The following is a 6,067-nucleotide window of genomic DNA, read 5'->3' as shown; positions in this document are numbered from 1 at the left end:
ACGGCCAGGTGGACTGGAGACAACAAGGAGTCAATATGCCAGGTAGTCCTGAGGCATGGTCCTAGGGCTCAGGTCCTCCAAGAGAAAGAAAGAAAGAGAGCATTAGAGAGAGCATACTTAAATTCACACAGGACACCGGATAAGACAGGAGTACTCCAGATATAATAGACTGACCCTAGCCCCAGACACAAACTACTGCAGCATAAATACTGGAGGCTGAGACAGGAGGGGTCAGGAGACTGGCCCCATCTGATGATACCCCCGGACAGGGCCAAACAGGCAGGATATAACCCCACCCACTTTGCCAAGTGACGCACCCCTCCTAGGGACGGCATGGAAGAGCACCAGTAAGCCAGTGACTCAGCCCCTGTAATAGGGTTAGAGGCAGAGAATCCCAGTGGCGAGAGGGGAACCGGTCAGGCAGAGACAGCAAGCGCGGTTCGTTGATCCAGAGCCTTTCAGTTCACCTTCACACTCCTGGGCCAGACTACACTCAATCATATGACCTACTGAAGAGATGAGTCTTCAGTAAACACTTGAAGGTTGAGACTGAGTCTGCGTCTCTCACATGGGTAGGCAGACCATTCCATAAAAATGGATCTCTATAGGAGAAAGCCCTGCCTCCAGCTGTTTACTTAGAAATTCTAGGGAAAATTAGGAGGCCTGCGTCTTGTCACCGTAGCGTATGTGTAAGTATGTACGGCAGGACCAAATCGGAAAGATAGGTAGGAGCAAGCCCATGTAATGCTTTGTAGGTTAGCAGTCTAACCTTGAAATCCGCCCTTGCTACTCTGTCAATCTCATGTCATGTCATGTCTCTATCTCCTGATTACCAAAGGGCTTTGGCATGGTAGTCTTAGACACTGGCATTAGCTTAACCGGTTGCAGCCATCAGTGGAGCAGCCACACCAACCACAATGAGAACTGATACAGCAATCCCCAGGCCAACAGACGTACCCAAGCTGCTCTCTTGGCCACCAGAAAGCGCTGTGCACAAAGGGGAGAGGGAGCAACATGACACATTACACCAACAGCCAGTGGAAAAGCTTCTTCCCATCTGAGCAACTCTGACCTTCCTGTTAGAAGGATGTCAACAACTTTAAAAGCGAAGGATTTGCTGTCACTAATTTGTCATATGATAGTAGAGTTAACTTGATAAAGAAAAATGTACCCTCTTCTTTGGAAGTAAGAGAGACTGAAAAACCCCCCGGAAAAAAAGTATTCATAAGATTATTCCAAACAAATTGGCATTACATGTTAGTATTGGAAATGGAATTGGAAAACAATAGATAGGCCTACTGAACATAATGATGGTGAAATTATCATTACATTAACAAATGTCTTTTAGGAAAGATATAACGTCCTATTATGAGCATATTGCTACATTGAATATACTGTAGGTACATAGAGAGTGGACATACAGCTCTCTGCCATGGTCTTGTTGGGTCCTGAGGTGAGGGTAGAGGTAGCATAGAAAACAAAAATCCGGAACACTGAAATTAGTATCAAATATTATGTTTGGCACGTATGTTACGTATGGAATGTATTATTTTGGATGTCCATCATCCATTTTGTATGATATGTTACGAATTATAATTCCTATGATATGTTACAAAAATAGGACTCTTTGGGTTGCTAGACATTTGCGTTGTATGCCTACCTATCCACCTCGACCAACCAGACTCCTTTCGTTTTTTGACTTTACCTTCCCTCTCATATAACCATACCAAACAGTGTCCCTCGTTTACTATGTTATGTTTAGTGTATGAGACCGGGCTGTAAACTTAGACAGGCCAAATGTGACTTCTGGAGGATACCCTACATTTTCTAACTTTTTTACTTTAATTTGTAAATCTCACAACAACTAAAGCTGTGACATCTGTTGTGGATGGATTGGGCCTAAAGTCGTGTGGTCAGATCAATAGTACTGTACCTTGAAGTTGCTGCAAGTGGTGCAATCACAAAGTAGAAACGGGCCTTCTGGCTGTCTCCATTCTCCAGCATGGTGGTCATCTGATAAATGGAGCAGCTTTACAAAAAAGGTGAACCTCACCTCACAATTGCCCATTTGCACACAGGCAGGACAACAGACTGCTAGATACAGAAAGAGTATTAATGATTGAATATGGCACCTTGGTGCCTAGACAAAGTGGCTACTCCTCCATTTTGCATTGAGCTTACTAGATAAAGAGGAACCTGGATAGAGATAGTTAAATTATCTAGTGAGCAGGTGTCTGTGTCTGAATGCAAAGGAGGCAAAATGTTTAATCAAGCCCAGTATTACAATATATAGACTTAAATATAGACTTATTTTTTTTCTATTGTGTTATTGACTGTACGCTTGTTTATTCGCAGGTCGCAGATGCAAATAAACACTTGTTCTCAACTAGCTTACCTGGTTAAAGAAAGGTGATATCATTTTTTTTATTTTAAACAATGAATACTCATTTGATATGAACCGGGCAACTAACACTTTTTCAATATTTGATTGAAGATTGGTTTTTCTTTATTGACTTACGATATAAAGAGATGAATGAATGTTGAGATGGAGAGCAGTGGGGAGACGGACACATACCATCAGTCCAGAAGCACATGATATCTGTAGAGAAAGAGTGAGGTCATCAGAACTGAGTCAGACAATTCAGAACTAGAACCCTTTATACACATTCTAAAACTGTTCGATTATTAATTATTACCAAGGCTAAGAGGGAACACAACAAGAAGGTTCTTACTGGCAAGTCAGGTTGGCAGCTAAAACCTGAATGTAGACATTAGTCCTCAATAACCAGAGAAGGGATAACCAGGGGTGTGGTATAGTTTGCATCCTGGTGATAGAAGAAAGGAAGATGGCACCATTATAAAATCACACTTAACTAAGATCAGACATATGATCAGGCATGTTTACACATGTTGGTAGAGGTTTAGAGTTATTTCATAAGGTGGCAGCACATTGGCAAATTGGCACTTTGCCATGTCGCAGCCATGTGTAATGTAAGCGATATATCCAGTAAATCTTTTCACTTACACGTCCACTAGGGTGTTCTTGATGAGGTACTCCAGAGGGTAAGCACAGGAGTAAAAGTACTTGAGCTCAGCATTATAGGTGACCGTTCCTATGTTGGGGTCGTATGATCGGACCACGGCGCTCACATTGAACGTCTGGAGGCTGAAGAAGCATGAGAATATCCCTGTTTCTGGAACACATGTTGACTATGTGGCTTTGAAGGTTGCTGTGTGCAATTGTGTGTACAAAATAGCATTTTTCTCTGTCAGAAGGACACCTCTTCAGCACACAAGCAAACCAGAAAACAAGATCTCTCATTCCCTTGAAGTTTCTTTTAGACTGAAAGCCATCACCTGTTCTTTAGCGTAAATGGGCGTTCAATTTAGTGTTATTTTCTAGCTCGTGATAAGGTAAGTTTCAAATGTTTTAAAAGTTTCACAGGAGTCAAAACCTCTGACAGAAACATACATTCTCTGCTCCCTCTTTCCCCTCAGTCAAGGTGTGCTGTGAGCCTTCCCTCTATCACAGCACTCCTCCAGGGCAGAGGAGAGCATAAATAAACATGATCCTATTAATAATCACCAAGAAGACACTCCCGCAGGCGTCCCCTTGGCAAAGGGGAAAGCTGAATCTGAGGACAGGAGGAATGACTCTGGTGTTCAGAGTTCCCTTACAGACTGTGTTATCCATGATGTGGTTCAGGATCAACAGACTAGATGGCAGGGCAGATTTGAATAGCGAGGTCAATAGAGGAGGTCCCCCAGACCACAGAGATGTCTGTGTATTCTGATAGATGCAGGAAGACACTGAGTAAGATTAAAAACATTCAAATGTACTCTGAGCTAATGTATACAGATAAACCACTATAGTTTAAGTGTCTCTGCTCTGAAGCAATATAGCTGTTTCAGATATGATTTATAATAACAAGACTATAATCCTATCCACCTCAAACCCTTTTTTTGTGTATTTTACCCCCTCTTTGCAATCCAATTATGATCCTATTACGATCTTGTTTCATCGCTGCAACTCCCCCAAATGCATCCTCCAAAACAAAACTTGCCAAACCGCACTTCTTAACACCCGCCGGCTTAACCCAGAAGCCAACTGCACCAATGCGTTGGAGGAAACACCGTTCAACTGATGACCGAAGTCAGCCTAAAGGCGCCAGGCCCTCCACAAGGAGTCGCTAGAGCGCGGTGAGCCAATTAAAGCCCCCACGGCCAAACCCTCCCCTAACACGACCGGTTGTGACACAGCCTGGGATCGAATTTGGGTCTGTAATGACGCCTGAAGCACTGCGATGCAGTGCCTTAGACCGCCGTGCCACTCGGGAGGCCCACCTCAAATCCTTTATCATAAACACTGTCTTGGATGAAGCTGAGATGGTTAGGATTAGCTACAGTAAACAAGAGGTGAAATGTATAAGTGATGTAGTTACTATACCTGGTTGTCTGGCGTAAGCCCCACATTCAGCAGGGGTGATGGCCTGATCATGGCCCACAATCCACAGGGAAGTCAGTATGAGGGAGCTCCATAAATCCATCTCACCAATCTATCCTCGCTGAAGATCTGCAGCAAAACACACAGATGTCAATGTCAAGCACAAAATGTGCAAATCCAAAATCCAATTTATAGACTAGCATAAAATGCTATGGGATGACTCCATGTTCCTAGATGTGTGCAATCTGTAGTACATTTACTGTCGACAGGTTGTATATATAGGGACCAGGACTAGTTATATAGTTCTCATACTTCCTTGGGATTGGTTGGAAACAGGGTCATTACCATCTTGGTGGGGTTGTCTAAGGTAGTGGGAACCATTCACTTTTGGGGATAAAGCACCAGGTCTTATCCTGGAGGCAAATTCGTGAAACCCTACACAGTCCCCTTCAAAGTTATATGGTAAACATAGGGCAGGTGGCTTTGTGACTTTGTGTGTGATCCTGCTCCCCTTTGTATGCTTATATGAAACATAACAATCAAGTAAGTATATGGTTCATGGTCTTTAGGGACCACACACACAATGTGAGGGGCGTCTTGTTGTTTCCTTTAAGTTCTAATACGATTTAGGTGACCCACACCTAGTTTTCAACCACTTTTACGGGTGGGGGCTTCAGCACTGTAGTATATGAGCATTAATTATTATGTGATGTTTTTTAAAATGTTGGGTGAGTAATTAACATAACATTAAAAATGTCATCTTTAAAGCCCTATACTAATCAAGTGAATCCCTTTGTTGATATGATCATTTCAAATACATTACAGTGAGCAAGTACTGATTACAGTTATCAAAAACACTTTAAACAAATTCAATTCTTCCTGTGTTGGGGAAAGTACTAATATTATATAGAGCATGTCCGAATAATGTAAAGCACCCACCCAGACACATATTCATAATGAACCTTTGAAAAAACGTCAATGTGACTCCAATTCAAATAAAACCAAATATGATATGCAAATGTCACCAAAAACATTACCAAGAAACGTGCCCTGTGTGACTTTGAAGAGTGAGTCCACATACTTATTATGCATCATGTCTATATCTAGTGTCTATATCTAGTGTATCTATATCTAGTCTTCTTCTCCAGTCTGGAATCAGTAGTGGGACTGAAAGGAACTGCATGAAGGTCAGTGGAATACCTGATCTTGTCAGGTCAGCCACCTGGGAAGGGAAAACATTTATCCTGATTAATAAATAATAATAATACAAATACATTTCATTTGTATAGCGCTTTTCATACAGAGTTATCCCAAAGTTCAAATTTGATTAGAGTCATATTAGAGCACATGGGTGGTTACCATGGTCCCTTGTGAAGTGCACAAAACCATAGAGAGGATAATGGACACACACACACATGACATTGTCATTGTCATGACGTGTACACTTAAACATATCAGGGTCTTTCCGCCTTTTTTTCACAGATCATGTGTTTTCTGGTCACTAGAAAAAACAAAATGCAGCCTGGGTTTGGACCTGGCAGTGACCTGAACTTGGGTTGAATATTGTCCATGAAAAAACAAAACATGCTCTCATTTCTCTCCTCTCAGTCATCAACAGCCATT

General features: G+C 42.1%; 1 pseudogene; it reads right to left on the bottom strand.

Moving 5' to 3' along the window:
* Nucleotides 1-652: 652 nt before the first annotated feature.
* On the bottom strand, nucleotides 653-4,547 carry LOC124006409 (annotated as a pseudogene).
* Between the last annotated feature and the right edge of the window lie 1,520 nt (nucleotides 4,548-6,067).

The sequence above is a fragment of the Oncorhynchus gorbuscha genome, linkage group LG19 (genome assembly GCF_021184085.1).
Source record: "Oncorhynchus gorbuscha isolate QuinsamMale2020 ecotype Even-year linkage group LG19, OgorEven_v1.0, whole genome shotgun sequence".
In the NCBI taxonomy this organism is placed as follows: Eukaryota; Metazoa; Chordata; class Actinopteri; order Salmoniformes; family Salmonidae; genus Oncorhynchus; species Oncorhynchus gorbuscha.
The sequence above is the reverse complement of the archived record's forward strand: the minus strand, read 5'-3'. Positions and strand labels throughout refer to the sequence as shown.